The sequence below is a fragment of the Onychomys torridus genome, chromosome 15 (assembly GCF_903995425.1).
Source record: "Onychomys torridus chromosome 15, mOncTor1.1, whole genome shotgun sequence".
Lineage (NCBI taxonomy): Eukaryota > Metazoa > Chordata > Mammalia > Rodentia > Cricetidae > Onychomys > Onychomys torridus.
In genome coordinates this window covers 71,924,161-71,948,357 of record NC_050457.1, presented here as the reverse complement: position 1 = coordinate 71,948,357, position 24,197 = coordinate 71,924,161, and the positions used below count along the sequence as shown (strand labels likewise).

General features: G+C 39.4%; 1 protein-coding gene across 1 annotated transcript in view; it reads right to left on the bottom strand.

The window, feature by feature from the left end:
- The window catches only part of LOC118596079 (zinc finger protein 99-like), an 87,411-nt gene that overhangs the window by 44,331 nt on the left and 18,883 nt on the right, over window positions 1-24,197 (bottom strand). The gene's annotated exons all lie outside the window — the stretch shown is intronic.

Genomic DNA, 24,197 nt, shown 5'->3' with positions numbered 1-24,197 from the left:
ATATGTGCAGACAGAACACTGTATACATAAATGAATGAATGAATAAATAAATAAATAAATAAATAAATAAATAAATAAATAAATAAATCTTTTAAAAAAATAACGGGCAGCGGTGGTACAGGCCTTTAATCCCAGCACTGGGGAGGCAGAGCCAGGTGGATCTCTGTGAGTTCAAGGCCAGCCTGGTCTACAGAGCAAGATCCAGGAAAGGCGCAAAGCTACACAGAGAAACCCTGTCCCCTCCCCCCCCCCCAAAAAAAAGAAAATAAAAGAAAAAGAAAAAGGAAAGTATTAAGAGGAGAGACCTGTGGGAGTCCACAGAGATTTCCTAGTGAGATCTGACCTTGCTTTACCCAGCAGGGCTGCATAAGGGGATAGATTGAACATGTGTGTGGTTACCAGGTGTTTGGAAGGGTCTGTACTTCACTGTGCTAGGGGGAGGCCTTTTGCTTCACCCCTTGGCATTCCTACAAATAGCACTTCAGAAGAGACAGAAAGAGCTGGTAGATTAGGATCCAGGAGCTCCCGAAGCTATCCTGTGTTTCTGTCTGTCTCTGTCTCCCCTCTATATTTCTATCTAAATCACTTATCCCTCATACTTCAAGAGTACCCTCGGGAAAAAAGGTGGGGGTGGGCCCCCCACATTCTACTAGAATTTTAACAATGTTCCCTGGTTTTGTTTTTTTGTTCATTTCTCAACTCCAGGTGTGTATTTTGCTCCCAGTGTGCCATGTACTTACACCCCTGTTACTTCCCAAAGTGGAGGGACACAGCCCCTGACTCAAACACAGGTGTGTAATGACACCTCACCCTTTATCCATTGCTGGAATTCCCTCTGCAGAGATTTCATCAGTTTCCTCTTCTCTAAGGCTGAAAGGATTCCTGTGGGACAGTATTTTAAAATCCATGGCATCTGCCTTGAATTTACTTAAGTTTCTCAAAATCAAGACACAGAATTATTATTTCTAAAATAAAAATATATCAAATAATCTTATTGGAATTTGACAATCAAATACCTTATTATACACCATAAAGCCTACCCTAGCAGCCTCTGGGAGTTTTACTTCAATCTCTTAGTAGGGAAGGCAATCCATTTCTCTATGTCCCCTTAGACTCTAATAGTCAGAAGAGAGTCAGAGCCCAAAGTCTCTTGACTTTGTAATTCAAACAATTGCATATCCCACAGTGCTTACAAGACTATGGCTAAAAACATGCCATAGAAGAGTGGACACCTGCCATTCCAGAAGGGAAGAATAGTCATCTAGCTAGTATAGCTCAAATCCTAATTGGTCTTAGTAACAAAAACCTAGAGACAGATATTGGGATAAAAGCTGAAAGACCAGAGAAGAAAAGCAGCCAGCCACCAGAGACTTCTTACCTCTCTGAAATATCTGAATGAAAAGGGGCCAAGCTCCTGTCTCTGTCCCACCTTATCACTTTCTCTCTCCACCCAGGAATATCACTTCCTATATCCTGCCTGTACAGACCCACAGACTTCTATGGTTAGGTAGTGGCTAGCTCTACACTCTGAACTTCAGGCCAGCTTTATTTGTCACAGTAAAAACAAAATATTACATTTCCCTTTTTTTTTGTCTAAAATAAAAAGTTATAACTAATATAAGAAAAGTTATACACAATGAATACAATAATCATACAAAATATGTATAGAAAATAATTATATCTACAATGTCTATGCCATTTATATTTGACAAATTCAGAGAAAATATGCCATTATCTATCCTATCTTGGTTTGTACCAAAGGATTGTACCCAAATCACCTGTCCTAATTTGCATTACCAAAACTATCCTTTAATGTCTCTCAACCCTATATGCTTTACAACTCTTTAGTGAATTTCTTTTCTGAATCTGGTAACAAGGAAAACTTTAACTATAACTATAAAGTCTCCAACACCACCAGAGACCCAAGAAGGAAATAATATTTCCTGAGTAAGCAGGAAGTGCAAGCAAGTGACTTCCAAAAAATGTGAGAAATGACGGAAACACCTGGCTGCCTGGACAGTCACCCAAGATTCTTCTGCAAAATTGGGGAATCCATTTTCAGCCCATAGGCCTGGCATATCTGACAGACTTATCTGTGAAGTAGGATATTCTAAAGGACTGTCCTACTTTGTCTTTGCAAAGTTCAGCAGTCCTTTCTTTTGTGTCCTGCTTGTCTAATTTGGACAGCATACTGTCAACAGTCAAGGCAATGGCATTTTCTGTTCCAGTGGCTAACTTTTGCCACAATGAAAGTTAACTCCATGTGCAGTTTCTTCAATGCCCATCATCATTTTTGAAGTAGATTGGTGTTGCCAGGAGTAGACATGTCTTATAGTCATAAAAAAATGTTATTAAAACATTTTAAATGCCATATTATGTAGATCTCCGAAGGGTTTAAAGGTGATCTCTTTATCTAAAATATATCTCTGTTTTACCTTGAAAGCATACCTAATATGACTATAAGTTTGATTTTCATGACTAATTACTAACTTTCTTTTCTTTATATCCTAATTAGTTGGTAATAATAACTTTCAAGGACTAGAAATTTGCATTACATTTTTCAATGAATGGTATAGGTACAATATCTTAAAAAGGAGTAGAGAATTATGTATTGTATGTTCTAACATAAATAATCTAAAATTTGTACCATTATACAAAGATCCATAGCAATGTAAAATATTTAAAACAAGGGGTAGCTTTTTAAAAGTAGATTCAATAATCTACCCCTGTATCCTGTTATATCTATATCTCCCATTTTTCTTTTCAGAGTAGATCAATAATCTACCCTTTTTATTCTATCATTTCTATATCCCCATTTTTTTTCAAAACAAGAACCCTGAATCTATTCTCCTTTGTTCAGGTTTTTTTTCACCATTACCAATAACATCTTGTAAGCAACCACCCTAAACAATGACAAATATCCATAACCCATTGAAAAAATAAAAAACAATGCCACCTCTTCAGAATGTGGGTGTCTTGTTCTTAAACTTACTTCCTGCTCTATGGGGGAAATGGCATCTTTAGGGGATACTGAATAGAAACATTTGGTTTGATTATCAAGTCTCAGAGATTTCAAGCAAAAAGAGATATGAATAGGTAAGACAGAAATAGAGTGGGAAATCGCAAATCCTACATCAAGCGCATGTAACCTGAGGAACCTGCTTGAAGTATAGGTACCCCAAAGAATTGCATCAACTCCATCTTCCTTCCCTGTGGTCTGAAGAACAGAAAGCCTTTGTCTGGACTTTGTTATGTTTCTGTCATGAATATAGCATTGGTTTCCAGCACAACTTAGCCGTCATCTGCATGTTTCATTATGAATGGGTCTCTTTAACCCTTCTGTAAAGCTACATGTTGACCTACATGTTGCACCTTTATGTGTATGTAAGTAGTACAATGTAGACAGTGCCATCAAGTTCTGCTTCAATACCCCATAGCAAGGTTTCCTTTGTAGTCCAGGCTGGCCTTGAACTTACAGAGATCTGCCTGGCTCTTCATCCCAAGTGCTGGGATTAAAGGCATGCACCACCACCACCACCACCACCAAGTTGCTGCTTAGCTTTTTAGTAAACAAATCAGAAAGTGCCTTGGCAAAGACACATCTTCACAGTGTACAAAAAGATTATTCCACAATACCTCTCTTACACTAATCCCTCAGCCTAAAATGGTTCCCAAACTGACAAACTTTTAAAATATTTATCCAGTCCAATACCTAGTCACCTTTCTCTTTTAGCACATTGGATGCTCTCCTGAAACTCACTCTCTATCATGTTATCCTAATAAAAGCTAATACTGAACAGTTCCAGGGGTACAATTAGTTATCTCAGATACTTCTCCTCATGAGGTCCCATGGCTTTGATGAACCACTATTGAGTGTCCAGTTAATTTAAAAGAACCTGGTGCAAATGCACACAATGGAACCTGTGCGGCTTTGTTGTCCTCACATCCTGAGGTGAGGGAGGACAGGGAGGACCCCTGTGGTGGATGCAGGGGGTTCCTGAGCAGGAGGTACCATGTTGGTAGTAGAGGATTTACTCTGTACATATTTACCCTTCTGAAACCCTAATCAACCAGGAACCTACATAGCCATGGAGACCATACCCAAGCTCACAGTGGCTCTAAGGTATAGGACCACTTTTTCTGTGCTGGAAGGCCCCTTAGCTGTGTGGCTTGCAAGTTAGAGAAGCTATACTGGGCCCTGGGGCCAGCTCTTTATTTATTTATTTAAAAAAATTTTTTTGAGCTGAGGATCAAACCTAGGGCCTTTCACTTGCTAGGCAAGTGCTCTACCACTGAGCTAAATCCCCACCCCCCCCTTGTATTTTCAAATGATTAAAATTGAGTACTAGGACTGGGTGATAGTGGTGTACTCGGGAGGCAGAGCCAGTTGGATCTCTGTGAATTCGAGGCCAGCCTGGTCTACAGAGCGAGATGCAGGACAGGACATTACCCTATCATATAAAGAAACACACTGCATTTCTCCCTCATATATTTAATCTAGATGGCAAATAAGTACCTATCTATGTGCAGAGATGTGTATGTGTGTTCAGTATATAAAGTAGAAAAGAGAATAAAGGTTAAGTATTAGGGGATGAGGAAGATTTAAAGCAGGTAATGAACATGGGTCATGAAAAAGGACATATGATAACTGATTTTTTGGGTTCCAACTCTGTCATGGATTTTAGTTTCATAGTGTATAAGTGCATGAAATATATTTATAGCAGACAGTGTCAAATCCAATGTGAATGCCTCAGATTCTGTTCAGAATGTCTGTTGTAACTGTACAGAAGTTCATGGTCCCTGTAGTATAGCAGGCTTTTTCTTGGGCCACCAACAAACTACTAAATCATGGCATGGACACTTATTAGTTATGAGTGATCAGCCTTACCTTAGGCTTGTTTCTTGCTGGCTCTTATAACTTAACCTGTGTCTCTTTATGTACATTTTGCCTGGAGCTCTTTACCCTTTATCTTTCTGTATCTATTGCTTTCCTGCTGTCTCCATGGCCGTCTGAATGTTGCCAGGCTTCTGGCCCTGGTGTGGCCCTCTCTCTCTTGGTTCTCTTGACCTTTTCCTCCACCCTAAATTTCTCTTCCTATTTATTCTCTCTGCCTCAGAGCCTCACCTATCCCTGTCCCGCCTAGTTATTGGCCATTCAGCTTTTTTTAAAAATTTTTCTTTATTTAGAAATTTTCTACTCACTCCACATGCTATCCACAGACCCCCCTTCTCTCTCCTCCCACCCCTCAGCCCTCTTTCTCAAGCCACCCCACATCCCCACATCCCCCAAATCAAGGTCTCCCATGGGGAGTCAGCAGAGCCCAGCACACTGAGCCTAGGAAGGTCCAATGCCCTTCCCACTGCACTAAGGTTGTGCAAGGTGTCACACCACAGGCTCTGGATTCCAGTAGCCTGCCCATAGACCAGAGACAGGTCCTGATTCCCCTGCCTGGGTGCCCCCCCAAACATTTCGAGCCAAACAACTGTCTTCCGTATCCAGAGGGCCTAGTCCAGTCCCACCGGGGATCCGTAGCCACCAGTCCACAATTCATGGGCTTCCACTAGTGGGCCATTCAGCTTTCAATTAGACTAATCAGGTGCCTTAGGCAGGCAAGGTAAAACAAATGCAACACATCTTTACATTCTTAGCAGAGGCAACAGAAACAAATGTAACACACCTTTACACAGCAAAAGTAATATTACACAGCATAAAAAATGTAATGCACATTTGCCTAGTTAAAATAACATTCCACAACACTATAGTTTTCAGGTCTTGTTAATTTTCACATAAGAAATTTTTTTAACTTTAAAAATAATAGGGTTTAAAATTAAACAGAGAAATGAGAAAGGCCAGCTAAGATTATTTATTCCTGAGTGTATATGTTTCTGCTATAGTATTACTCCTAAGTGTGTGTCTGTCTCTGCTATACTATCTACTCCTAAGTGTGTGAGCCTTTGCTGTATTATTTATTCCTGAGCTTGTGAGTCCCTGCTACAGTATTTATTACTGAGAGTGTGTCTCTGCTACTTCTCACTTAAACTGGCCCCTTGAGAAGATTTCCCCACAGACTGTAGCTCTAAAGAACCATTCTCTTGTAGAACATATATATATATATATATATATATATATATATATATATATGGTCATTTCCATTCATAAGGAAATATCTCTCTATGTTCAGAGGACATTAAACACTAGGTCTACAGAGTCTCCAAGCAGGAAGAATACATTGACTCACATACACGTAAGAAACCTGACCTTTGTTGAAGGTATATTGCTTGATCACATTTTAGACATTTTTAAAAAAACAGAACCTTCCCACACAGCAGCCTTTCTTTGTTATTATCTATGATGGAAATTAAAACTAAAAGTATAGACTCTCTTCGCTATGTAATCTAAAGACTTATTCATTTCTCTGTGTTTTCTCCTGTCAAGGACCAAGATGTCAGGAACCAAACATGAACCATGGAAAAGTACTAGCTGGCCAGGGAACAAGTCATAAGTCCACTGCCATTCCCCAGAGCAGTAACACCTGTCTACTAACCAGAGGCTTCCAAAGATAAGAACATTCCACAGTCAGGTGCCATGACAACTGAATGTAAAGAGTATTCCATGGTCAGGTAGCCTAGCAACAGAACAAATGGGCCCTGACCAGTGACCTTAGCCAACATCCTACAGTTGCATGATCTGTATGTCTTCCACATTCTGCACCCCTTCCATGTCACTTCCCCTTCCCTTCTTCCTGCCCCCTCCCCTCCTATGCTATATAAGCCTTGTGGAGGAAAATAAAATTTGCAGCTTGATCAGAATCCTGTCTTGCTGTTTTCCTGTTGTGTCCCCTGTTTCTTTCATTCACTCCCACAGGTGGGTCACCCCTGTTGAAACCCTGCTGGCCAGGGCATTCTCCAATGTGCATATGGCATTTACACATTAATAAAAATTTTTAAATGACACAGTGATAGAAGGCATGTGCTGTGTTGTAACTTTCTACCCACCAAGTTCATGTGACTGTTACACTTCTTCCTTAACTTGCATAATGATGGATAACCAGGAACAACAACAGCTGTGATCACTATGGATGTAGGAGAGGGGTCAAGGAAGGTAGAGAGACTACTGTTTACCGTCCTTCTGTTGTTCTCATGGAAAAGCCAAGTGAAGGATACAAGGTGAATCTGGCTGCATCTTATCTCTTCAAAGCCATCCCTGTCTGTTTCCTGAGGTTATACTGATCCAGGGCTTCCTAGTCCTCAGCATCTGAGCCCTTCTAGGGGTCCACTCACTTGATCCCTCAGTATGCCTTCCCAGTAGGAAGCTGACCCTCTGTAACCTTTATAACAGCTAGATGCATGAGCTGTAATCACTGCTAAAACAAGTCAAGTTTGGACGTATACAAAACCAACAAGGTAAAATGATATTTATTTGGGGAGAATTTATTACACAAATGTTAAATGTTTGATTTAAATCCCCACATTCCTTCACCTATTGCTTCTTACACTTAAAAACACTTTACTCTCCAAACGTGGTGGGCTTTTCCTTTGTTATTTCTTCATTACATTTAGTGCTCCCTCTATGTGTAGGGGTGTTAGACAGTTGACTGGAACCTGGAAGCCTCTCAGATTGACTGTCTCCCTCAGGAACCATCAATTGCTAATAGCTCCTTCATATTGTGAGACATAGTGAGGCCCTTATGCAACCATGCTTATTGTATGGTGGGGTTTAGCCTGTGTAAGTGTTGTCCAGGTAGTAATAGCTACAGTGTGTTCAAGCATGAAATGCTACTGACATTTCTATCAATGTTTCACTGTTCTAGTCTTAACATTCCTACTGTCTCACTGCAGACATCCACTGAATCGAGCTCTGACATTCCTTCGACCTCTTCTCCCCCAGGAATCTCTGACTTTTGGCTTTAAATGTGTGTAAGGACCTCGTTTACAATGTGTGACACAAGTATCACTTTTAGATCAGGGCCCTCCAGAGGCTAATATTCTCTATACTTTGACCAATGTACATTTGTGTATTATTCTCCATCTACAACACAATTGATATTTTCTTTTTTTTTAATGGTTTTTCGAGATAGGGTTTCTCTGTGTAGCTTTGTGCCTTTCCTGGAACTCACTTGGTAGCCCAGGCTGGCCTCAAACTTACAAGATCCACCTGGCTCTGCCTCCCAAGTGCTGGGATTAAAGGTGTGCACCACCACCGCCCGGCCAACTAATATTTTCTAGTGGGTGTTGAGAGGTGCCTGACGCTGTGCATATAAAGATGAGAACTTGGGTTCATTTACTTAGTATCCACTTCTTAGAATAAGTTAGAATAACAGCATTATTCTCCCTAAGGCTTTTCATCTATCCAGGTTCAAGTATATCACCAAATTAATCACACCAATTATAGTTTGTGTAATGAGCTTTAAATCCTACCAGAAAATGATTGGTAGCTCTCATAACTTTCCTACCATTATTGCTCTGTGGGCACTGTTGTTTTCTATCTGACGCACAGCAGCTGCACCTGATGCCATCTCTGCCTCAGCTGATGACTGTGTTTCTGCAGCTGCTGCCTACTGCTGCTAAGGCCTTAGACCACAAAAGCCTGCATGTACTTTTGTTTTTGTTTGTTTGTTTGTTTTTTGGTTTTTTGATACAGGGTTTCTCTGTATAGCTTTGTGCCTTTCCTGGAACTCACTTGGTAGTCCAGTTGGCCTTGAACTCACTGAGATCCCCCTGGCTCTGCCTCCCAAGTGCTGCCTGCATGTACTTTTAATTAAGTCTCTATCCTTTTATTTTACCAGTAAGAATTCTGGAGCCAGATGCTGGATGAAAACCTGCTAGCTCAGAGAGACCGAGCTTCTTACATACCAAGGGGAGATACTAGAGGAGCTTGGATGACTCCACTGGGAAAAACAGCAGTAACTATGACACAGCCCAGATCTCAGACTCCAGGAACCCAGTGGACAAAGTTAGGACATGGTAAAGGTTTCAGGGAACATTTACAGTTACAGAAGAAAGAGACTCATTAATCCAGGCAAGTTTCAAACAAACTGCTTGAACAAACTGTTGGTGGTTACAGCAAAGAGAAGTCTACTGTTCTCTGATGACGTTCTTAGCACTTGTGTTCTTGGTAGTTAGTGGTTCATATTGACATGCCAAAATAATGAACCTAATATTCTCCACTATGGATTCATTAGTGTTGGATAAGACCTGAATTGTCAGAAGAGATTTTTACCACACTTCACACACTCATGGAGTTTGCAGTCAGAGTTAGTCATTTGATGTGTTTTAAGGGTTGAAGAAGTAAACTTTTTAAAACATTTATAGGATTACTCTCCTGTATGAAGTATATCATGTATTGAGTAAATACAGAAAGATTAACACGGTCTTTACCACATTCCCTACACTTCAAGGGATTGTCTTCAGAATGAATTTCCTTTTCCTTTTTTATGTTGTTTTAGGGATGAAGGTGAAAAAAACCATCTCTCATACCCTTCACACTTCTAGGGATTCTCCCCAGTATGAACTCTCCTATGTTTTGTAAGGGATGAGTGATAATAAAAGGCTTTATTACATTCTTCACACTTGTAGGGTTTCTCTCCAGTATGAAGTGTTTGATGTTCCTGAAGATTCCTAGGACAGGAGTATCGTTTGCCGCACTGCACACAGGTATAAGGATTGTCTTCAGAATGGATTGTTTGATGTCCTCTAAGTGATAAATATGAGTAAAAACATCTGCCACACTCTTCACACTTGTAAGGGTTGACTTCACAGTGAATTATTTGATGTCATCTAAGGGATGAAGCTGAGTAAACACATTTGCCACAGTCTTCACATTTGTATGGTTTCTCTCCAGTATGAACTATGTTGTGTTTCCTAAGCGATGAGTGATAATAAAATCCTTTGTGACATTCTTCACACTTTTATTGTCTCTCTCCACTATAAATTGTATGATGTTCCTGAAGCTTTGCAGAATGCGGAAAAACCTTTTGCCACACTCCTCACACTTGTAGGGATTGTCTTTGGAGTGAACTGCTTGATGTTATTTAAGGCATGAAAATGAGGAAAAACATCTGTCACACTTGTAGGGTTTCTCTCCAGAATGAATTCTTTGATGTTGCTTCAGCATTGAAGGATAGTGAAATAATTTGCCACATTCTTCACATTTGTAGGTTTTTTTCAATAGTATGATTTTTCTGGTGTATAAAAAATGATGAGCGAGTATTGAAGGCCCTATGACATTCTTTGCATGTGTAGGGTTTGTCTCCGGTATGAAGTCTCTTGTGTATAGAAAGTTTTTTATAAGAACTAAAGCCCTTACCACATTCTTCACATTGGTAGGGTTTCTTCCTTACATGAGGTGAGGTAGCTGTGGCCTTTTCTGCTTCTCTGATCTTCCAACATTCACCCCAATAACTGGCCTCAGGTTTGATTTTATTATTAAGTACCTTTAAGATTCATGCCACAGAAGTTTATTGTAATTTAAGTGGAACTGGTTACAAGATGTGATTGGTCTTAGTGGAAAAAAAAAGTCTAAACAAAAGAGTTAAATTTAAAGATCTCTTTCTAAAGGAGAAAACATGATATGATACAGAAATGATGGCATAAAGGGTAGATTATTGAATCTACTTTAAGCCAAAAGACAAACATTAGTCTCAAAATATTTTACATTCATATGCATTTTGGTTTATTGATACAAATTTGAAATTCATTTTTTTATATTGTATGTATATTTCTACTCTTGTTTGGGGCATTGTGTTTATGAAGCTCATTTAAAAATGTAATGTATAATTAAAAGTACAGGTTAGTAGTTAGTGTCTATAATAATCAAACATATAGACATGTTAACATACCTAGCATGTCTATATGTTTGATTATGTACATTTTCAGCTATATTTAAATAGATAGATGGTATTCAAACACTTCACAGACCTACAGAATATGGCATTTAAGATGTTTTAATAACATAGGCTTTTCTTGATAGTGAGACATGTCTGTTCCTGACAGCACCAATTTACCTCAAAGATGATGATGGGCATTGAGGAAACTCCATATGGAGTTTACTTTGTTTATAGCAAAAGCTACCCATTTGGACAAATGAATTGCGCTTGCCTCAATTGCTGACAGTATACTGTCCAAACTGGACCAGCAGGACATAAAGAAAGCGACTGCCAACCTTTGCCAAGACAAGGTAGCACAGTCCTTCAAAACTCCCTGTTTCTCAAAACTGTCTGTCAGATATTCTAGGCATGTAGGCCAAAAATAAATGCCCCAACATTACAGAAAATCTTTGAGTGACTATCCAGGAAGCCAGATGTCCCTGTCATTGGGAAACATTTCACCCTTCTAGAGTCTTTGATCGAGTTAAAGACTAAATAATTAGACTTGAAATTTTCCTTAGTTACGATAAAAGGTAAATTAGATATATTTTTTGACTCACAAAGTTAATATTGATAATTGAAATATTTTCTCTAAATTTGCCAAATACAAATGGACTGGGTATTTTAACTGTAATGCTTACTTTTTTTGTTATATATAGTTTTACTATATATAGTAAATTTTAATTAGACAAAAGGGAGAAATGTTGTGGAATAATTCTTCTGCACACTGTGAAGATGTGTTGCTTTTATTATTAATAAAAAGCTATGGCTTGGCAGAATTTTCAGGGGCAGAACAAATGATGGGAAGTGGATGGGCAGAGGCAGAGGAGAAAGAGATAAATGTACCATATGGAGAAAAGGTACCGCCACATGGCAGAATGTAAATAATACATATTGGTTAATTTAAAATGTAAGAGCTAGGTAATAATAAGCCTAAGCTATTGGTTGAGCATTTATAATTAATATTAAGTCTCTGAGTGGTTATTTGGGAATGGCTGGCAGACAGATCTGATCATTGTTCTGATGGAAATTTCCTCCTACACACTTCAGCCTTGCTCCCATTAAAAATCTGGAAGCCAGTGAAAATATACAGTTGGAGGAAGTTTGAGAATCAACAGAAAACCTTGAGAAGAAGGGACCACAAGATCTCTTCATCCTATTGGACTCATGGTAATATTAGCCATAATACTTCATATAGGGATAGCCACAGTGGCTACCATCACTGGATTTTAAACAAAACATTTTACTAGCTCTGATGAATCTGGGAACATCAGGATTATACATAAAAGTTTATAATTTCTCTAACAAGTTGTGAATTGAAATATATCCAAGTAACAGTTAGACCTAATATATGATAAATACTTTAACTTGAAAAACACATAACAAAACAAAACCAAAAAAGCATGAACACTTACAATATACTAAAAGGCCTAAATCTGCTAACTGCCATGAAAGAGAGGCACACAATCACTGTACTCATAACTGGTTGGATGGGCATCCCTGAGTGAACAGTGGAAGGCCTTCTAGTTCTTCTTCTCCTCCTCTTCCTAAGTCTGATGGTCAGACCATGCTGAACCAACTGGTGGTAAAAGTATTGAAAAAACCAAAACAACCTCTGTTAAATTAGTATACCTAACGGCCCAACACAAATACTTTATACAATGTGCTAATATCTTGACTTTTCCCTAAGATCAGTGGGGAATTAACTGTCCAAAGTGACTCAGATTGTCTGAGTTGTATCTAACTGCTCCCCACCCCCAAATTGTTCTACTCAACAGGACTGTTGAACCTTCTGTTACTCACTGCCTTTCTGTGATGGAACTGTTGGTTTGGCTTAATAAATCCAATCATGCTCACTTTGCTGTACAGATCCGTCTGACATGAAACTGCTTTCAACCTCTATAAATAAATGACGCTCAGTCTGACCAGTACTGAGTTCTCTTTCCCTGAGTCTTACACTACAATGGAAAATTAACAACAACAACAATAACAAAAACCCACCTAGGTAGTCATTGTAAATAAAAGCATAGATAGATGTTGGGGAAATTCAAAGCTAAAGAGATTTAAACCATCATAAACATTTTAGAGATGTGCTTTGACAACAAAGACATGAGGGAGAGATGTAAATAATTATTCCCACAGTATCATGTTTCAAGGCACATGGAAAAGCCTGCCTTTTGGTGAGATACTTGAACCTCAGCTCTGCCCACAAACCACTCATTCCTACACACCTGGATGCAAGTTGGGTGCCACATGTCTCTTCACATCTGAAGGCTCTGGTCTTTGCTCCAAAAGAGTCACCAGGTGTGGTTTAGGCACAGCAAGACCTGTTTGTAGAAAAAGGGAACAAGATTGTTTATATGATATTTTACTTGGAATTGGCATGTCCCTTCCAGTACATGGCCTATAAGGAAAGAGATGATGTAATAAATGATTGCAGACAATCAGTTCCTTAAATGTTTTCTGACAGGATCACTACACTACATGAAAGAATTTGCAATATCCAGATTCTGAGTTTGATTTAAAGGGAAAAAATATTAACACTGAACTGTGAAACACTGTAATTAACAAGTGTACTCCACAACTCATGTTGTTGAATTTCTAATAGTCCCACTGGAGTGAAGGGAACATAATTCTAACATAGAAAGGTTAAACACAAAAAGAGAAAAACAGTGAAATGAGTCCTTTTTTAAAATAATTTATTTTTATTTTTCATATGGGTTAGTGTTTTACCTGCATAAATGTCTGTGTGAGAATGAAGTGTTAATCTAATTAATCTTTATCAATAAAAAGTCTGGAGTCAGATATCAGGATAAGAAACTGAAAGATCAGAAAAGCAGGGAGCAGCCACCAGTGACTTCTTATCTCTTCTGTTCCTCCCCCTAAAAGGGCTGAGACAGGATCTCAGCACTGCCCTATCACTTCATGTCCCTCTCTCTTCAGTGCTCCAAACCACTATGGTTGGCCAGTGGTTAACTCCACCCTCTGAATTCAGCTAAGCTTTATTTGTCAAAACACAATCAAAATATCACATAACATGAGAGTTTCAGATCTTGGAATTACAGACAGTTGTGAGCTGCCATATGGGTGCTGGGGAATTGAACCCCAGTTCTCTAGTGGAGCATTCGGTGATCTTAACAACTGAGCCATCTCACCAGTCCTGAAATGATTTTTAATACAGCAATCACCCTAATTTTTCTGAAAACAAAGGATATAAAAATGGCTGTTGAAATGCTCCCATGAGATACCATACAAAGTGAAGAAACTACATGTTGATGGTGAATTAAGAATTCACGATGGAGCCCAGGAACACGCACCCAAAATGGCTCCAGTTGCCAGCAAGCAGGCAGGGCTCCTGCAGGAAGGCTCCCTGTTCACCAAGACCCCCTCAGTAGCAGACCCTGCAATCTACACGTGCTGCCCCCATTCCCATCTGCCCAAGACCCCAGCAAATTCCTGAGGCTTAGAAACCTACCCCAGCTCTATACAGACCTAGAGAGAGAGAGAGAGAGAGAGAGAGAGAGAGAGCTCTATCCAGACCTAGAGAGAGGAGGAGATGGGCAGACATCAAGGAAAAATACATACAACATAATAAAGAGCAATACGGCATCACCAGAACCTAGCCCTCCTCCAACAGCAAGACCTGAACATCATAAGGTAATAGAACCAGAAGAAAGCAACCTTAAGAATAGCATCATGGAGCTGGAGAGATGGCTCAGAGGTTGGGAGCACCGACTGCTCTTCCAGAGGTCCTGAGTTCAATTCCCTGCAACCACATGGTGGCTCACAACCATATGTAATGAGATCTGGCACCCTCTTTTGTATACATAATTAAAAAAAAGAATAGCATCATGAAGATGCTAGAGGCCTTTCAAGAAAAAAATGAAAAATTAAATGGAGGAAAAGATAAACAAAACAGTGGAAGAAATCAATAAAAAGCTTGAGAAAAAGACAAACAAAAAATTTGGAAGAAATAGAGGAAAAGACAAATAAATTGGAAGAAAACAATAAATCCCTTAAAGAAACCATGAAAAAGCAATTAAACAGGTGACAGGAACAGTTCAAGACTTGAAAAGGGAAATGGAAACAATGAAGAGGACACAGAGGAAATGTCAGATAGAAAATCTGAGTAAACAAACAGGAAAAAGATGTAAGCATAACCAACAGAATACAAGAGATGGAAGAGAGGATCTCTGGTGTAGAGGATACATTAGAGGAAATGGATTCATCAGTCAAAGACAGTACTAAAGCCAAATAGTCATAACACAAAATGTCTAAGAACTCTGGGACACAATGAAGAGACCAAACCTAAGAATAATAGGGATAGAGGAAGGAGACGAATACCAACCTCGAAGGCACAGAAAATATATTCCACAAGATCATAGAAGAAAATTTTCCCAACTTAAAGAAGGAAATACCTATGAAGATACAAGAAGCCTATAGAACACCAAACAAACTAGACCCCCCCCCCAAAAAAAAGTCCCCTGGCCACATAATAATTAAACAACTAAACCTACAGAATAAAGAAAGAATATTAATAACAGCAAAGGAAAAAGGCCAAGTGACTTAAAAGGCAAACCCATCAGAATAACACCTGATTTCTCAGTGGAGACTTTGAAAGCCAGAGGTTCTGGACAGATGTAATGCAGACACTAAGAGACCATGGATGCCAGCCTAGACTAATATAACCAGCAAAATTTTCAGTCGTCATAGATGGAGTGAACAAGATATTCCAAGAGAAAACCAGATTTAAACAATACCTATCCACAAATCCAGCACTTCAGAAAGCACTAGAAGGAAAATTCCAACCTAAGGAAGTCAGAAACACCCACAAAAACACAGGCAATAGATAACACGACAGCAGTAAACTCCAAAGAAGAGAAGTACACACACACACACACACACACACACACACACACACACACACACACACACACACACACACACTACCACCAAAAGATAACAGAAACTAAGAATCACTGATCATTAATATCCCTTAATATCAATGGACTTAATTCACCTATAAAAAGACACAGGCTAACAGAATGGATACAAAAGCAGGACCCATCTTTCTGTTGCATACAAGAAACATACCTCAATTTCAAAGATAGACACTAACTCAGAATAAAAGGCTTGGAAAGGTCTTTTCAATCAAATGGATTTAAGAAGCAAGCTGGTGTAGCCATCCTAATATCCAACAAAATAGACTTCAAACTAAAATCAATCAAAAGACATCAAGAAGGACATTACATACTCATCACAGGAAAGATCCACCAAGAAGAAGTTTCAATTCTGAACATTTATGCCCCAAATACAAGGGCACTTACATATGTAAAAGAAACATTACTAAAGCCGAAAGCACACATAAGACCCCACACATCAATAGTGGAGACTTCAACACCCCACTCTCATCACTGGACAGATCTGCCAAATTGAAACTTAACAGAGATATAAGGGACTTAACTGATGTTATGGCTCAAATGAACTTAATTGTTATCTATAGAACATTCCATCCTAACAAAAAAGAATATATCTTCTTCTGAGAACCCCATGGAACCTTCTCTAAAATTGACCACATACTTGGCCACAAAGCAAACCTCAACAGATACAAAGAAATTGGAATAACCTCCTGTGTTCTATCAGACCACCATGGTTTAAAGCTAGTTTTCAACAACAACAAGAATTACAGAAAGCCTACAGTCTCATGGAAACTGAATAATGGTCAATTGAATCATCAATGGCTCAAGGAAGAAATAAAGAAAGAAATTAAAGACTTCCTAGAGATCAATGAAAATGAATATACCACATACCCCTTATGCGACACTATGAAAGCAGTGCTAAGAGGAAAACTCATAGCATTAAATGCCCACATAAGAAGTTGGAGAAATCTCACACTAGTGACTTAACAGCACAACTGAAAGCCCTAGAACAAGAAGAAGCAAAGTCACCCATGAGGAATAGACACCAGGAAATAATCAAATTGAGAGCTGAAATCAATAAAATAGAAACAAAGAGAACAATACAAAGAATCAATGAAACAAAGAGTTGGTTCCTTGAGGAAATCAACAAGATAGACAAGCCCTTATCCAGACTAACCAAAAAGCAAAGAGAGCATCCAAATTAGCAAAATCAGAAATGAAAAGGGAGACATAACAACAGACAATGAGGAAATCCAGAGAACCATTAGGTCATACTTCAAAAACCTGTACTCAACAAAACTGGAAAATCTAAAAGAAATAGAAAATTTTCTGGATAGGTACCATATTCCTAAGTTAAATCAAGACCAGATAAACCCTAAGGAAATAGAAACAGTCATTAAAAGTCTCAGAAACAAACAAAAATCTCAGGACAAGATGGTTTCATGCAGAATTCTACAAGATCTTCAAAGAAGAGATGATACCAATACTCTTTAAATTGTTCCACACAATAGAAATAGAAGGAACATGTTACCAAAATCCTTCTATGAGGCTATAATTACCCTGATTCTCAAGCTAAACAAAGATGCAACAAAGAAAGAGAATTACACCAATCTTCCTCAAGAACATTGATGCAAAAATACTCAATAAAATATTGGCAAACAGACTCCAAGAACACATTAAAACAATTACCCACCATGATCAAGTAGGCTTCATCCCAGGGATACAAGGGTGTTTCAACATACAAAAGTCTGTCAATGTAATACACCATATAAACAAATTGAAAGAAAAAAAAACACATAATCATCTCATTAGATACTGAAAAGGCCTTTGACATATCCAACACCCCTTCATTATAAAGGTCTTGGAAAGATCAAGAATAGAGGGAACATACCTAAACATAATAAAGGTAATTTACAGCAAGCCAACAGCCAACATCAAAGAAAATGAAGAGAAACTGAAAGCGATTCCACTAAAATCAGGAACAAGGCAAGGCTGTCCCCTCTCCCCATACTTACTCAATATAGTACTTGAAGTTCTAGCCAGAGCAATAAGAAAACATAAGAAGATCAAGGGGATACAAATTGGAAAGAAAGAAGTCAAGCATTCAATATTGGCAGATGACATAATAGTATACATAACTGACCCCAAAAATTTGACAAAGGAACTCATACAGCTTATAAATACCTTCAGCAATGTAGCAGGATACAAGATTAATTAAAAAAAATCAGTAGCCCTCCTATATACAAATGACAAATGGGCTGATAAAGAAATCAGAGATATATCACTTTTTACAATAGCCACAAATGATATAAAATACTTTGGGTAACTCTAACCAAACAAGCAAAGGACCTGTATGACAATAACTTTAAGTCCTTGAAGAAAAAAATTGAATAAGATGTCAGAAAATGGAAAGATCTCCCATGCTCATGGATAGATAGGATTAATATAGTAAAAATGGAAATTTTACAAAAAGCAAACTACAGATTCAATGCAATCCCCATCAAAATCCCAACACAATTCTTCACAGACCTGGAAAGAAGAATACTCAATTTCACATGGAAAAACATAAAAACCAGAATAGCCAAAAGAATCCTGGACAATAAAACAACCTCTGGAGGCATCATGATCCCTGACTTCAAGCTCTACTATAGAGCTACAGTAATAAAAACAGCTTGGTACTGGCATAAAAACTGACGTGTGAACCAATGGAACCAAACTGAAGACCCTGATATTAAGCCACACATGTATGAACATCTAATTTTTGACAAAGAAGCCAAAACTGTACAATGGAAAAAAGAAAGCATATTCAACAAATGGTGCTGGCATAACTGGATGTCAACATGTAGAAGATTACAAATAGATCCATATATGTCACCATGTACAAAACTTAAGTCCAAGTGGATCTAAGACCTCAACATAAATCCAGTTACTCTGAACCTGATAGAAGAGAAAGTAGGAAGCAGTCTTGAAGGCATTGGCACTGTAGACCACTTCCTAAATATAACACCAGTAGCACAGACCCTGAGAGAAACAATTAATCAAGAGACCTCTTGAAACTGAGAAGCTATTGTAGGGCAAAGGACACAGTCAATAAGACAAAACAACAACCTACAGAATGGGAAAAAATCTTTACCAACCCCACATATGACAGAGGACTGAAATCCAAAATATATAAAGAACTCAAAAAATTAGACATCAAAATACCCAACAGTCCAATTTTAAAATGGGCTATAGAGCTAAACAGAGAATTCTCAAAAGAAGAATCTCAAATGGCCGAAAGACATTTAAGGAATTGCTTATCATCCTTAATCACCAGAGAAATGTAAATCAAAATGACTCTGAGATACCATTTTACACCTGATAGAATGGCTAAGATCATAAACACTGAAGACAGATTATGTTAGAGAGGATATGGAGCAAGGGGAACATTCCTCCACTGTTGGTGGGAATGCAAACTTGTACAGCCACTTTGGTAATCAGTAAGGCATTTTCTCAGAAAATTGGGAATCAGTTTCCCTCAAGACCCAGCTATACCCACTCTTGGGCATATACCCAAGGAATGCTCAATCATACCACAAGGACACATGCTCAACTATGTTCATAGCAGCATTATTTGTAATAGCCAGAACCTGGAAACAACCTAGATACCCTTCAACTGAAGAATGGATAAATAAAATGTGGTACATATACACAATGGAGTACTACTCAGCAGAGAAAAACAATGACATCATGAGGTTTGCAAGCAAATGGATGGAACTAGAAAATATCCTGAGTGAGGTAACCCAGACTCAGAAAGACAAACATGGTATGTACTCATTCATAAGTGGAGACTAGATGTAAAGCAAAGGATAACCAGACTGCAACTCACAACTCGAGGGAGGGTACCTAATAAAAAGGACCCTGAGAAACTCGCAGGGATTACCCAATGACAGAGAAATGGATGAGATCTACATGAGCAAACTGGGGGTGGGGGAGGTAATGGAGGGCAAGGGTCAGGGGAAAGAGAGCTTAGGGGAGCAGGAGGTACCAGGAGCAGAGTGGGAGAACAGGGTGTGAGATATCATGATGAATGAAGATCCCAGGTGAATAGGAAGAAACAGAGTGCTAGAGAGGTCCCCAGGAATTCACAAAGATACCTCCACTGTAGACTACTGGCAATGGTCGAGAGTGCCTGAGGTGACCTGCTCTGGTGATAGGATGGCTGAACACCCTAATTGTCATGATAGAACTCTCATTCAGTGACTGATGGAAGCAGATGCAGTGATTCATGGCCAAGTCCCAGGTGCAGCTCCAGGAGTCCAATAGGCGTGAGAGAGCAGGGATTGTATGAGTGAGAGATACTGAGACCATGATTGGAAAAAGCACAGGGACAAATACCCAAACTAGTGGAAATTCATGAACTGTGAACCAATGGCTGAGGAGCCCTCATGGAACTGGACCAGGCCCTTTGGCTAAGTGGGAGAGTTGATAAGCTTGAATTGTTTGGGAGGCCCCCAGGCAGTGGAGCTGGAACCTGTCCTTGGTACATGGGCTGGCTTTTTTGAGCCTGGGGCCTATGCTGGGACATTTTGCTCAGCCTTGATGTAGGAAGGAGGGGACTGGACCTGCTTCATCTGAGTCTACCAGGCTGGGCTGACTCCCCAGGGGAGACCTTGCCTTGGAGGAGGTGGGAATGGGGACAGCCCTGGGGAGTCAAGCTGGGGCTCACCTCCACATCCACAACATGAGATGTATGAGTGTGAGTGGAGCCTTTGACTGAAATATTAGCCTTGTAAGTTTTCTGGTCCATATGTTGTGATTTTAATCTTAGCACATGGTTTAAAAATCACATTGCCTCAGTTTTACTTTAAAACAATGAAGTAATACACTAATGTGGGCATGAGAAGTATCATTAAAGATTATTTTGAAACCAACCGTCCTATGTTAGACCGTGCTTCTAGCTGCTCAGCAGTTGCTTGATAAATGAACCAGGATGAAAGGCTGGACTGGAAAATTTAAAGAGACCTAGTATCTAAGTAAAAGGGAAAAGTCAAAACAAAACAAAATGAAACCCACATGGGCTAAAGCAGTTAGGTATAATGTCAGCTTTATCTTCACATGCAGTCCTACAAAAAAATAAATAATCCTTGTTCCTCTGTACTGACACTCTGTGTGGGCCATACATGGAGCTGTACAGCTTGGAAAACAGTTTTGTGTGAACACTGGAATTCCTGCAGTGTATTGATGAGGAACACAAGACGGTATAATCACTGAACAAAGTGAAATGTCCAGCTCTCTGACATTTACTTGCAAAGATCTCCTATAATCTATCTCACGAGTTTTCCACCTGTCCTTCTTTCCTTGATAATTTTCAACTGGTAATCCATGGAAGCCATTTAGTTTTTATGAGAGCTCTACTAGAATTTTCTCAGTGTCTCCATGGTTTTTCACAAACTCAGGTCCAGGTGTGCTAGGAGCTCATGCTTACCTCCAAAGTGAAGGGTCACTGGTCCACTGGTCCTGGGTCATTCACTCAGGACTGAAGCACAGAAAGCTTAAACTATCTAGACAGTCCAGTTTCCTATAGTTCTGTCATGAGTTTATGGTGCGGTTCCAATTCCACTTAGCGATCACCATGTTCCATGAAGTGTGACCACACAGGGACAGTAAGGAGGGACACTGAACAGCAGACCAGCTGTATGGTGAAGCTGTTCTCTTTAATAGTGCTGTGAAGAGTCATGTTCACCTCCAGGTTGCACCTTCATCTCTACACATCCAGTACAATGTAGACAGTGCTTTCATGTTCTGCTTCCATCATGGGGCAGTGTCCAGCCCCATAGCACTTCTCTTCATGAGATCACATGGCTTTGATGAACCATTATTGGGAGTCCAGTTACCTTAGAGGAACCCATTGCAATATACACAGACTGGAATCTGGTCTGCTTTGTTGTGCTGACACCCTGAGGTGACAGAGGCCAGAAAGGACCTCCTGTGGTGGCCTCAGGAGGCTTCTGAGTCTGCCATGCTGGTAATAGTGGAGCATCAACTGTACAGTTATTTTGCCTTCTAAAAACCCAGGCATCCATTAGTCTAAGCAGCCATGTAGCCCAGACTACAACTCACCGTGTCTATGGGGTATGGGATGACTTTTATTTTTTATTTATTTATTTATTTTTATTTTTGCTGGAGGACCCCTTAACTGTGAGGCTCTCCAGTTAGAAAAGCTATACTGGGTCCTAGAGCCAGCTTTCTATAATAGGTCTCCAAGCCTGCTTCCTTTATCTCTGGTAGAGTATTCCCTCTGTTCTTGAAATTCCTTTGTCCTATGAGTGTGGTCTCCCTTGGTTTCTGCCCCAACAAGCCTGGCTATTCTTGTATATGATTCTGATTTTCAAATACATAGAAACAATTGAATTTGGAATGTTGCTAATATTACGCATACATGAGCATATGCTGTTGAAGGTAGGGTTTGGTTTCCCATATCAGCCCCAAGCATGTGCATCTCTAAGGATCCTCTAACTCTCCTGTCTTGAGTCAGTGCCCCTGAGGCTGAGACAGAGAAGATGAGATCAACAAACAGCCAAGGAAGACATCATGTGATTAAGAACAATTAACAGGCTGCCTAAGTCCAACTGAGACCACCATGGTCTTATCTCCTTGTATGAACATGTTTGTATAAATGCAGATCATATATCCAGTCATTTTTCTCAGCTTGAAGTATGTAGTTCAGCCATAAGTGCATGAGGCCTCAGGTTTACTGTGGAAGCGAGGTTGTAAAGGATAATAAACATTCAAAAGTTTGCCCATCTTGAAAGCCACAGGAGAGCATTCTGCAAGCAAGATTTCCTTCTGGTGACCTCAGAAGTCAGTGTAGGTTGTGCTGACTGCTCCTCAGGCAGTCAGGTGACCACATGGAGTCAAAGCTTTGCTCACTCTTTTGACCGTATGAGCTTGCTGGAGGCAGGTACTAAACTTCAGATGCAGTGCAGTCTACTGTCTACAGGCTGTGGTTAGAGCCACAGACCCAACGTAGCTTCTGAGACCACAACAGCATCAACTATGGGTGCTACCATGACAACTGGAACCTTACAAGTAAGCACCTCACACCCATAGTGACCTCACACCACTGGAACCAGGGCCCTTTCCCTGCATGTCCCCACTGTTTCAGTCCTGGGCTATGTTCAGGGAACCTCACACCTTATTACAGAGATATTTGTACTTCAGGTTTATTGCTTGTAAATTCTCAAATGTCAAGAACCTGAACCAACATAGATGTCCACAAACATATTAATGGGAAATAGGTTGGTATAAATGTATATGGTTATTATACACACAGAGAGAGGGGATGCTATTTAACTCTAAGAAAATATAATCACAAAATTACAGAAAAATAGATGGATGTCAAATATATATCAGTTGAGGTCACCTAATCATATAAAGAAATACAGTGCATGCTCTCCCTCATATGGTTAGTATAGACAGTAATATATGTATACATGCGATGTAAAATAAAAACAGAGGATAAAGGTTAAGTATTAGGGGATGAGGAAGATTTAAAGCAGGTAATGAACCTGAGTTGTGGAAGAGGACATATGACAACTGATTTTCAGGTCCCAACTCTGTCATGGACTTTAATTTTCATGGTGTATTAAGTGCATAAAATATATTCAGTACAGATAGTGTCAAAAATCCAATGTAAATACTTCAGAGTCTGTTCTATATATCCATTCTACATACACAGAAGCTTATGATATGTGTATGTAACAGGCTTTCTCTTGGTCCACCAACCATCTCAGAAATCATGACATGGAGACTTATTACTTATGAATGCTCAGCCTTAGCTTAGGTTCATTTATTGCTGGTTCTTATAATGTAACCTGTTTCTCTTCATGTACATTTGTGTCAGGGCTTTTTACCCTTCTTTTTTTCTATATATCTTGCTTTCCTGCTGTATCCATTGTTTACTGGAGCCTCCTGACTTCTGGTCCTGGTGTGTCTCTCTCTGCCTTGTTCTCTTCTCCTTTTCCTCCATCCTAGACTTCACTTCTTATTTATTCTCTCTGCCTGTGAGCCTCACCGATCCCTCTCCTGCCTAGCTTTTGGCCATTCAGCCTTTTTTTTTTTTTTTTTAGACCAATCAGGTGCCTTAGGCAGGCAAGGTGAATCAAATGCAACACATCTTTACATCATTAACAAAGACAGCAGAAACAAATGTAACACAACTTTACACAGTTAAAGTAATATTCCACAGCATAAACAAATGAAACCCATCTTTGGCTAGTTAAAATAATATTTCACAACACTGTGGTTTTCAGGTCTTCTTAATTTTCACATATGATTTTTTTTTTTTTTACTTTCAAGAAATAGGGCAGCCAGGCAGTGGTAGAGCATACCTTTAATCCTAGCACTTGGGAGGCAGAGTCAGGCGGATCTC